The sequence below is a fragment of the Carlito syrichta genome, unplaced genomic scaffold (genome assembly GCF_000164805.1).
Source record: "Carlito syrichta isolate Samal-C Ts95f unplaced genomic scaffold, Tarsius_syrichta-2.0.1 Scaffold305867, whole genome shotgun sequence".
Lineage (NCBI taxonomy): Eukaryota > Metazoa > Chordata > Mammalia > Primates > Tarsiidae > Carlito > Carlito syrichta.
In genome coordinates, this window is record NW_007249963.1 from 644,754 (window position 1) to 656,629 (window position 11,876).

Here is an 11,876-nt window from a genome sequence, read left to right on the forward strand (position 1 = left end):
CCCGCGCCCGTGGGCGGGGCCGCGCGGGGCGGGGCTCCCCGAGCCGAAGCCTGTCCTCGCCGGGAAACGCAAAGCTTTCTGGGAGCAGAAGTAGCGCTGGGCATCTAGTGACCCCTGGCAACCCTGTGGCCGTGAGCTGGCCCACGCTAGCTGAAAGCTTGCGGTGGGAACGGGAGTGAGGGGTGAGTGGGAAGGGGCAGGATGTGTACACCGGAGGTGGGGGCGGAAAGTGACTGGACAGCTGCAAGGCGTCTGGCAGCTTACAAAGGGCTTCCACCCACGGGAGGACGTTTCGCTGGCACAGTAGGTGAGAGTAACCTCTGTGTCTCAGTTCCCTGATCTGTAAAATGGGGTTAATAGCATAGCACCTGTCGAGTAGGGACGTGGTGAGGTCACATGAAATATTATATGTAATATAATATGACAGAGTGTGACATATACATTCCACAGTTGCCCTTGAGATAGGACCGTCTCCCGCCCCCTCCTCCCACACCAGCCTCAGACTCCCCCGCTGTTCCGTTGTTCCTTGAGCATGCTCTGCACCTTGCGTTGTATCCTTTGCTCCTTATGTGCACCAGCTCTACAGTGACCCTGTATGAATTCAAATCTCCTCTCCACCACTTACTAGCCTGAATCTTGGGACAGATCCCTTCTTTTTTTTGTTCCTCAGTTTCCTCGCTGTAGAATGAAACTAATAATAGCACCTCCCCAGCAGGCCTTTTGTGAGGCCCAAATGTGGTAATGCCATTTAACCACCGACCACAGCACTGGGTAGGTAGGAAGGGCTCTCTGTTCCACCCACCTTCCAAGGCTTAGCTCCAAAGCTACATCCTCTGAATTTTCACCAGTTGGAATTAATCTCTCCCCCATCTGTTCTCCCACAGTGCTTTCTCCGCATGCCAACATTGCGACACTTGGCCGGTTCTGCTTTGTACTGTACTTGAGAATCGGTCTGATTTGTCCATTGTAAATTCTTGAGGGCAAGGAACCTGTTTGGTTCACCTTTGTGCCTACAAAAGTGAACAGCACTGGGCCTTGCAAATGTAGGTTTTACTAAACTTCACTCCCTTCCTTGCAAGAAAAGGGGATAGGAGGGGATGCCCAGTGAAGATGGGCATTGTGTTAAAAAGTCGAGCAAGACTTGGTATAAAAGGTCCTTTCTCCACCTGGTTTTCTCTTCTCTCTCCTGGGCTAGGGTGAGAAGAAGAGATAAGAATGGGGGCCCAGCCTGTAATCCCACACCTTTGGGAGTCTGAGGTGAGTGGATTGCCTGAGCCCATGGGTTCGAGATCCGCCTGGGCAGCGAGACCTCATCTCTACGATAAATCAAAAAATCAGCCGGGCATGGTAGCGCTTGCCTGTAATTCCAGCTATTTGGAAGGCTGAGGTGGAAGGATTGCTGGAGCCCAGTAGGTCGAGGCTCGGCGACAGAGTGAGACTCCAACTCAAAAAAAAAAAAGAATGGGGGCCTGATGAGCAGAAGCAGGCTTCTTAAAGTTGCTTCTGCTTTAAGCCTCGAAGGATGGGTTAGGGGATGGGAAAGAGGATGAAGAGAGGTGATTGCCACGTTAGCAAGTCTGGAACAGAAGCCCTGTTCTCAGTGCTTAGTCTCTGAACAGGGGATTCGGAGTCTTGGCTCAGTAAATGTACTGCCTTCAAGTTTTTACTGAGGACCAACTGACGGCCTGATGCTGTATTGGAGGCAGGAAGGATATGAAATGGAGTACTTTTGTTCAGTAAATTTATGGTTTCATTAAGGAGATTAGATAAAATTTGTGAAACATTTAGAAACAAGAGAAAGAATGTACTCAAATGCCAAAATATTGAGGTATGAATAACTTCAAGGTTTATATGGGAAGTGCCATAAATAAAGTGAAGACAGAGATGGTATCTTCTTCAAGGTGGTGCCTTCCAGAATCTTGTACACAGTTGTTGCTCAAAAAAAAAAAAGTTTTTGGTTCAATTAAGGAGGTTACACTTTTTTTTTCTGAGTAGTAGTCTCACTCTGTCACCTAGACTGGAGTGCTGTGACATGCTTATGGCCACTGCAGCCTTGGCCCGCTGGGCTCAGGCGATCCTTCCACCTCAGCCTTCCAAGTAGCTGGAACTACAGGCACGTGCCACCACACCTGGCTAATTTTTTGATTTATTATAGAGATGAAGTCTCACTAACTTGCCCAGGCTGTTCTCGAACCTGGGCTCAGGCAATCGTTTTGCATCCACCTCTCAAAGTGCTAGGATTACAGATGTGAGCCTCTGTGCCCAGCGTGGAGGTTATACTTGAGATGTGTTTTGAGGGATCTGAATAAGTGAGGAACGGGAAAGACATTCAGACTTCCCTTCTAACATTAGTTGGGGAGTGGGCTGACCCCTCACCATTTTACAAGGTGAATAGATAATCATAGTATCTATCAGACTACACACTTCAAAATTATGGTTTAGCCAGGCTCAGTGGCTCAGCCTATAATCCCAGCACTTTGGGAGGCCAAGGTGAGTGGAATCCCCTAGGCTGAGGGTTCGAGACCAGCCTGGGCAACATGGTGAGACCTTGTCTCTACAATAAATCAGAAAATTAGCCAGGTGTGGTAGCACGCGTCTGTAGTTCTGGCTACTTGAAAGACTGAGGCAAAAGGATCGCCAGAGCCCAGCAGGTCAACACTGGGGTAGCCGTGAGTATGCCACGGCACTCCAGCCGATTCATAATCCATCCTGTATGCCTGTGACCTTAATCACAATAAAAATTCTCATTATGTAGGAGTGTGGAGAGAGAGGTGTGAGATCATAAGGAAAGACTTCTATTTCGGTTTATTTCTAGAATCCCTCCATCCAGGAATAGCTGAGTGAAAAGTCTAAATCATTGTCTTGTAAAAGCCTTGAAAAGTCATCTGCATTGATAAAATCTTTAAACCAGTGCTACTCAAAGAATGGTCTGAAACTAGTGCCCATCTGCAAACTGGTTCTAATCCACATGTAACAAGTAATAGAATTGAGAGTGTTTAGAAATTTTTGTAGCAATTTGATATCATTGCAGCATCAACACATGATCTGTGGATTTGTTTTTCTATGGCTTTGTAGTTTTATTTTTCTAGAAATGAATTTCTATTTTATTTTTACACCTACAACAAATTGAATTTTTTTTAAATAAAAATAATTGGTCCTTAACCAGAGTTAGTTTGAGGAGCACTGCCTTGAATGGCACCCTGGCGTGGTGGGCAGCTTCTAAGATAACTCCCAGTGATCGCCTTTCCTGGAGTACTGGCTGGACCTGGTGACTTGTTTCTAACAAATAGAATATGGCAAAAATGATGGGCTGCCATTTCAGGGATCAGGTTACAAAGAGATGGAGTGGCTTTGTCTTGCTTACCCTCTCTCTGTATCTCTCCCTCTCCCAATGTTGCAGCCCTCACTCTGAGGGAAGCAAGATGCCATGTTGTGAGTTTTCCTACATAGAGGCTCATGCGGCGTGGTGCAGGTGTCTCTGGCCAAAAGCTAGTGAAAAACTGAGGCTTGCTAACAGCCACTTGAGTGTGTTTAGAAGCATGTTCTTCTGAGGCAGAAGGATCACCTGAGCCCAGGAGGTCAAGGCTGCAGGAGCCATGACTGTGCCACTCCAACCTGGGCAACAGAGTGAAACTCCGACTCAAAAAAAATTATGAGGACTAAACTCTGGCTTTTTTCTTCCTTTCTTTTTCTTCTTCTTTTTTGAGTCAGAGTCTTACTCTGTCACCCAGACTGGAGTGCAGTGGCATGCTCACGGCCACCACAGCCTTGACTTGCTGGGCTTAGACAATCCTTCCGTCTCAGCCTTTCAAGTAGCTGGAACTACAGGCACGCGCTACCACACCCAGCTTATTTTTTGATTTATTGTAGAGACAAGGTCACACCAAGTTGCCCGACTAGTCTTGAACTCGTGGGCTCAGGCAAGTCTCTCGCCTCGGCCTCCTCGCCTTGGCCTCCCAAAGTGCTGGGATTACAGGCTGAGCCACTGCACCTGGCCTTCTTTTTTTTTTTTTTGAGTCAGAGTCTTACTCTATTGACCAGGTTGGAGTGCTTACTGCAGCTTCAAACACCTGGACTCAAGCAATCCTCCCACTTCAGCCTTCCAAAGTGCTGGGATTATAGGCATGAGCCTCTGTGCCCCGGCATGACTTTTTTTCTCCCTCAACAAATTCCTAACTAAGGGACCTGGGGAAATGTTTTTTGTTTTTGTTTTCTTTTTTAATTAACCCTAAATAGTGTGGTTTGCTTTTCAACCTGACTCTGGCATAACATCATATAATAAAGAAGGAAAATAAAAAAAAAAATTAGCCGGGTGTGGTCGCGTGCGCCTGTAGTTCCAGCTACTTGGAAGGCTGAGGCGGAAGGATCGCCGAGCCCAGCAGGTCGAGGCTGCGGTGGCTGGGAGCCGCCACTGCACTACTCCAGTCTGGGCAAGAGTGAGACTCCAACTCAAAAAAAAAAAAAAAAAAGAAGGAAAATCAAAGTATTTTATGACCCTGTAAAGTTGTCTTTTGGGGACAATTGGACTTCAGGCACCTTTTAAGACACTTACTACATATTCTCTCTGAAGTCTGCCACCCATGAGGTTTCATCTGCCTATCAAGAAACTTGATTCCGTCACCATTCCTCAAGCCTCCCATTTCCTATACTGATTTCAAAATTCCTTAGATAAGAGCCTCGACTCTTGCTACTAATTGCCAGTCAGGAAATCTTTGAATCCACCTATGACCTGCAACCCCCTGCTTAGAGATGTCTGGCCTTCCAGACAGAACCAGTGTAAATCTCACATGTGTTGATTTATGGCTTTTTGATAACATCTATCTTACTTAAATGTATGCAACCAAGCTGCAGTTCAACCACATTCTCAGAACCTACTGAGATGGGTGTCACGGGCCTAAGATCATTCACATTTGGCTCAGAATAAACCATCTTACATATTTTACAGAGTTTGGCATCTTCTGTCAACAATTATAACTTGCCATGAAAGCTAGTCACCACTATAACATAGCCACCCCTAGCTGGTGTGAGGTGAGCACACCATGGCAATTTCTAGTAATCATCTAAATAGGAAAAACTTGGGCCAGGCACAGTGCCTCACGCCTGTAATCCGAGCACTTTGGGAGACGAAGCGAGAGGATTACCTGAGCCCAGAGTTTGAGACCAGTCTGAACAACTTGGCGAGACCTCATCTCTACAATAAATAAAAAAGTTAGCCTGGCATGGTGGTGTGCACCTGTAGTTCCAGCTACTTGAAAGTCTGAGGCAGAAGGATCGCCTGAGTCCAGCAGGTCAAGGCTGCAGTGGCCGTGAGCATGCCACTGCACTCCAGCCTGGCCAACAGTGAGACTCTGAGTTAATAAATAAACAAACAAATAAATAAATAGGAAAAACTCTTTTTCTCCTCTTTATGTTTTCATACAATACTTCTAACAACTGACGTGTGGAGTTTCCACACCAAGCAATTCTCCAGTTCTCCAGGCTGGATATCCTACAATTCCATTTAGTTCTAACACTGTCTACCTGGAGTTAGCATCACAGGTCAAGGCTCAGTTCCACAAAACTGCCCCCACTTCAGATGCCAATCTCACCTTGAAATGGGGTAGCCTCAAATCTGAGAGGCCTATATGTAATGTTTACCTATTCCAAAGAAGTCACCCAGAGGTTCATCAGGGAGAGACTTTGGTTTATTACACTTTCAGGAGGGTCACTGATGGCGACAGGTCTGTGATGAAAGAGTCTGTGTCTTGCAAACAGTCTGTGCTCAGCAAACCTTTTTATAATCACATAAATTAATTATTCAAATTCCTATACAGTGTTTAACATCACCTTGATTAAGAGTGAGGACTACATTGTCTTTAGGTTGCTTGGTTACCTGCATCCCATGACTCATTAACCCCTTGACTTGTTACAGGGAATATGCATATCCTTCAGAGACCAGCCTTGTCCAGGGGCTGCTCCCCGGAGGAGGGGCAGAAAGAAGCCAGATTTGGTGGGAAAGAGGCAATGTCTGGGCAATTTCCCCATACCAGTCATATCTCCCAAATTCCCAACTGATGGGCTGTAAGTTGAGGATTCTCACGACCCCCCTCCTCAAATTCTGTAATTTGCTAGAATGGCTCACAAAGCAAAGGGAAACATCTGCTCATGTTTATCAGTTTATTATAAAGGATACATTTCACAGACAGCACATGTGGCAAGGAATGGGGGAGAGGCTCAGAGTTTCCATATCACTGTCCCCAGCACCTCCACACAGTCAGCAGCATGGTGCTCTCCAAACCTTGTTCTTTTTTTTCTTTTTTTCTCCTTAGAGGTTGGGTGGGGGTGGGGAGAACTGGGTGGAATTGAAAGCTCCAACCCTCTAATCCCACAATTGGTTCTCCTGGTAGCCAGCATCCCCATCCTTAGGGTCCAGAAGTTGCCTCATGAACATAAACTCAGGTGTGGTTGACTGGGTCTTGTCATGAATAGCAAAAGACACTCTTGCCGGGCTCAGTGGCTCAGCCTGTAATCCCGCGCCTTTGGGAGGCTGAGGTGAGTGGATTGCCTGAGCCCGCGGGTTCGAGACCTTCCTGGGCAGTGAGACCTCATCTCTACAATAAATCAAAAAATCAGCTGGGCGTGGTAGCACATGCCTGTAATTCCGGCTACTCAGAAGGCTGAGGCGGAAGGATCACCGGAGCCCAGCAGGTCGAGGCTGCGGTGGCCGGGAGCGGCCACTGCACTCCAGTCTGGGTGACAGAGTGAGACTCCAACTCAAAAAAAAAAGACACTTCTTTCACTTTTGTTGCTCCAGAGCTATTTCAGGAAAGGAGTCAGGGATAAAAATCAAATACCATAACAAAGATGCCCCTATCACTCTTGTCGCTCAGGAAGTTACAAGGGTTTCAGGAGCTCTGGCCAGGAGCCAGGGACAAAGACCCAAGATGTATTGTTAGGGTCTGAGTAATGCTCACCTGGCTACTTTCCCGATACCAACCAATCAAGGGGCAGAAAAGTGGTAGAAAGAGGTTTATTTCTGAATTAGAATCCAGGGAGCAGAGCCAGGCTTCTGGCCTCTTTAAAATGGTCCTATTCACCCCTCAAGTTTTACAGTCTGCTTTTATAAGTTCAGGGTAGTTGGTACCTTTACATTGACTACATGACTGGCAGAGCGTTGTATAGAACTTAAATCACAGTCACATTTTATCAGTAATGAAATTTATGGTTCACATTTCCTGGCTTCAGTTACCAGAGGTATCTCACAGCTTTTATCAGTAACACCAGGCAGGCAGAGATGTTAATCAAGCTGGCCATAGAGTGAAGAGAGTTAACAGGGCCTAAGACATCATACATTACTACATGCTGCTATACGCAAAAGTTATACAAATCACAAAACTTTTGATTACGTTGATACAAAAGCAATACCAATCACAAGACTTAAGATTACAGCATTCAGACCTGTGACTACTGCGAAAAAGGAGTAAATAGGAATATATCTCTTCCCTACAGTATGTAGAGAAGTCAAGGATTCTTTGACGCCATTGAGAGTGCATAGAAGATAACGGGAAGTGCACCTCTTTTTTTTTTTTTGAGTTGGAGTCTCACTCTGTCACCCAGGCTGGAGGGCAGTGGCACGCTCCCCACCGCAGCCTCAACCTGTTGGGCTCCAGCGATCCTTCCACCTCAGCCTTCTAAGTAGCTGGAACTACAGGCGAGTACTACCACGCTCGGTTCATTTTTTGATTTACTGTAGAGATGAGGTCTTGCCAAGTTGCTCAGGCGGGTCTCAAATCCACGGGCTCAGGTAATCCACTCACCTCCGCCTCCCAAAGGCACAGGATTACAGGCTGAGCCACCGAGCCTGGCTACCTTTTGTTAACTCTCAGAAATGTGGGTACATACAGGAATGCTCAAACCCTTGCCATGCCCTTCTCTAAGGGTTGTAGCAATATGGACAGACAATAGTGGTTCTCCATATCAGTATTGCTTATTATATCACAATATCACAATGTAAATGCAATAGATCTGTTTCCCTATACACATGGCAAATCAAGACTCCCAGACATACTCTCAGACACAGGGTTGCAGCAGAGAAGAGGCTTAATACACGGAGAGGAAAACTCAAATCCATCTCCTGCAATGTGGCGATCATTGATTGGTTGAAGTATGCAGAGTAAAGTTCATGGGACAGGGAGATAAGGAAACTGTATTCTCATGCTGATATTGTTCCTCTGTGAAAGTCTTCACACTGGTTGGCATCAGCTATTTTGCTGGAATTCAGGATCTGAAAAACATCTTAAACAATCCTTTTTTTTTTTGAGTTGGAGTCTCACTCTTGTCACCCAGGCTGGAGTGCAGTGGCACGCTCACAGCCTCTGCAGCCTTAACCTGCTGGGCTTAGGTGAGCCTTTCTGCCTCAGCCTTCCAAGTACCTGGAGCTACAGACGCACGTCACCATGCCCAGCTAATTTTTGTGATTTATTGTAGAGACAAGGTCTCTCCAAGTTGCCCAGGCTAGTCTCGAACCCCCAGGCTCAGGCAATCCTCCTGCCTTGACCTCCCAAAGTGTTGGGATTACAAACTGAGTTACGGCACCCAGCCTTAAACAATTCTTAAACAAAAGCCTTATGATTCTAATGGCAGGAATCCTATCTAGGCAAGTGCAGCAGCTCACACCTGTAATCCTAGCACTTTAGGAGTCCGAGACAGGAACCGAGCAGTTCGAGACCGGCCTGGGCAACATAGCAAGACCCTGTATCAAAAAGAAAAATGGTCAGGTGTGGCGACTCACACCTATAATCCTGGCACTTTGGGAGGACAAGGCAGGAGGATTACTTGAGAGTAGGAGTTGGAGACCAGCCTGGGCAGCATACCAAGACCTCATCTCTAAAAAATGAAATTTAAAAATTAGCTGGCCCTGGTGGTGCACACCTCTAATTCCAGCTACTTGGAATGTTGAGGTAAGAGGTTTCAGTGAGCCATAATTGTGCCACTGAATGCCAACCTGAGTGACGGAACAAGACTCTATCTCTAAACAAATAGAAACCCTATCTGTAGGAACACTGGGGATGCAAATATTCAGCATCTAGTGCTATGTGACTTTTGGTTACATGGAAGTGAGCCAGAGTGCAGTCTGATTAATGCTTCATTATAACTATACTGTTTCTGTCCAGAATTCTTGTTAACCCTATGATGGTGGCTTCAACAGCATCTGTCCAAAGTCAGCAAGAAAGAAAACTAGTCAAAGCCGTGGCATCCTTCTTTTGGAAAGTTTCTATTAATGTTAGCCACAGGACATTAAAATTTGTGGTAGAAATTCCAGGATTAGCAAAATACCCTGATAAAGACTAAGACATAAATTCAGATATAAGTTGTATTATCTAGGAGCAAGAATTAAGTATAGGTAGTTTCAAAAACAGACACAGTCCCTGGAATACAAATGACGGTGCAGTTGTTGAGACATTTTGCCAAGGACTTCTGAAAAAAGAGAATAGGCTTATGAATAATTTCATTTGCTGTCTTATACTGATGATTCCATTGATATTTAATGAAGAGGACAAGTTTATGCTTTTTTTCTTTGTTAGGTCTGTAAAAATGTTAGGTCAGTGGGCCAGTGTGCTGAGCCAGTGCCATGGGTAAGATGCAAAGAATTGCACAGAAATTAGATTGGAAAATATAGTTTATTTAGAAAGTAGATTAGAGAGAGAGAGAAAGAGATTCACCTCCCCAAGGTCATGAAGGACTGATTACAATAGGTTAGCTTGATTTTTTCATGGATGGAAGACAAACACTTGGAATAGAAAAGTTACACAGGGCCGGGCTCGGTGGCTCAGCCTGTAATCCCAGCACTTTGGGAGGCCGAGGTGAGTGGATTGCCTGAGCCTGCAGGTTCGAGACCCGCCTGGGCAACGTGACGAGACCTCATCTCTACAACAAATCAAAACTTAGCCGGGCCTGGTAGTGTGTGCCTGTAGTTCCAGCTACGGAAGGTTGAGGCGGAAGGATCGCTGGAGCCCAGCAGGTCGAGGGTGCAGTGGCCGGAAGTGGCCATTGCACTCCAGTGTGGGTGCCAGAGTGAGACTCCAACTCAAAAAAAAAAAAAGTTACACAAAACGAGCTGGTGAGGGGTTGTAAAATAATTATTATAAGTATGTCTGAGCAACCCATTCTGCCCTTGGGTAATGATTAGAGGGCAAGCAGGTAATTTGTTAAGAAAGCATGACAAAGCTAAGCAATGTTAAAATGACTGCACTAGCTAAGATTATTTCTTTTTTTTTTTTTTTTGAGTTGGAGTCTCACTCTGTCGCCCTGGAATGCAGTGGCACGCTCACAGCCACTGCTGCCTTGACCTGCTAGGCTCAGGTGGTCCTTCCACCTCAGCCTTCCAAGTAGGTGGAATTAAAGGCACATGCCACCATGTCTGGCTAATTTTTTGATTTATTGTAGAGATAAGGTCTCACCAATAAAGTTGTCCAGGCTGGTCTTGAACTCCTGGGCTCAGGTAATCCTCTCACCTTGGCCTCTCAAAGTGCTGGGATTATAGGCATGAGCCACCGCGCCTGACCTAGCCAAGATTATTTCATTAAATTATTCCATTTGGGAATTTCTTCCTTATCCTTTCATTCTTGTTAGTCTATCATCTTCTGAAAGTTTGACTTTAAAGTTGCTTTGGACATAATGATGATGATGATCCACACCTAAGTGCTCACACACAGCATTTGCAGCAGCAGCTATGAAATACGAACCCTGCTCCGGGCGGGACCTTTATCATGCACTTACTCCTCACAGTAACTCTGTGAAGTAGGTATTGACCTCATTTTACATTGTCTAGATGAGGACATTGAGGCTCAGTAACGTGCCACCTTTTGCCCAAGGACATGCCCCTGGTAAATGGCAGAGTCAGAATTCAAACTCACAGTCTGTCGGCTTCCCACTGCCATCCACCTCCCCTCTGCACTGTTTTGCTGATTTAGTAGTTACTCAACCTTCTCCTCTTGCAAGAGGGAATGCCCGTCTTCAATCCGTGCGTACTTCCCACAGCTTCTGAAAGTGTAAAATCTCTTAGAATTTTTTCTTCTTTGCAAAGTTTCAGGAAAAATGAAACATTGGTTTTGTCCCTCCATAAATGCCTCTCTTTTTTGAGCGTTTATGTCAAAAAAACAACTAACCTTGTGTTTACAACACCTAATCTTGTTGCGTGGCTCTTTGGTGAGTCTTGCATAGTTTTCATTTCTATTGTTCCATGCCAGCCTCATTCACCATGAGTGACATATTTCAACCACCCACTGGTGATAGTTCCTAGGATGTGGACAGTCAAGGCAAGAGCTTTCAGTCTCAATAGGGATACAGAATGTGCACAGGGTGAAATGCATACCTCTGATTTAGGAGACTGAGACTCCTCCTGTGAGAAATAAGTTTGTTTCAAGTCAGGCCTGGCCAGGTGTGGTGGCTCATGCCTGTAATCCCAGCACGTTGGTATTTGAGGCCAGGAGTTTGAGACCAGCCTGGGCAACATAGTGAGACCCCCCATCTCTAGGAACTATGCTGGGCATAGTAACGCATGCCTGTAGTCCTAGAAAAAAAAATTATCTGTAACTTACTTTTTACAAACTGAAAATAACTTTAGTAACTTAGTCACCTAGAATTCCACTATCCAAAGATAAATTTTTTCTATTTAATATATACATATGTGCAAATATTATTTTCTAAAAGCAATTTTATATAAACATATAAATTATATAATTTTTGTAAAAATGATTTGTAACAGATTTTTTTTTTGTAGCTGCTTTTTAAAAACTACTTATAGCCGGGCTCGGTGGCTCAGCCTATAATCCCGCGCCTTTGGGAGGCTGAGGTGAGTGGATTGCCTGAGCCCATGGGTTCGAGATCCTCCTGGG

At 45.4% G+C, this 11,876-nt stretch overlaps 1 pseudogene; it reads left to right on the forward strand.

Annotated features, from left to right (window-relative positions):
* The first annotated feature begins 201 nt into the window (after positions 1-201).
* The window catches only part of LOC103265137, a 19,593-nt pseudogene continuing 7,918 nt past the window's right edge, over positions 202-11,876 (forward strand).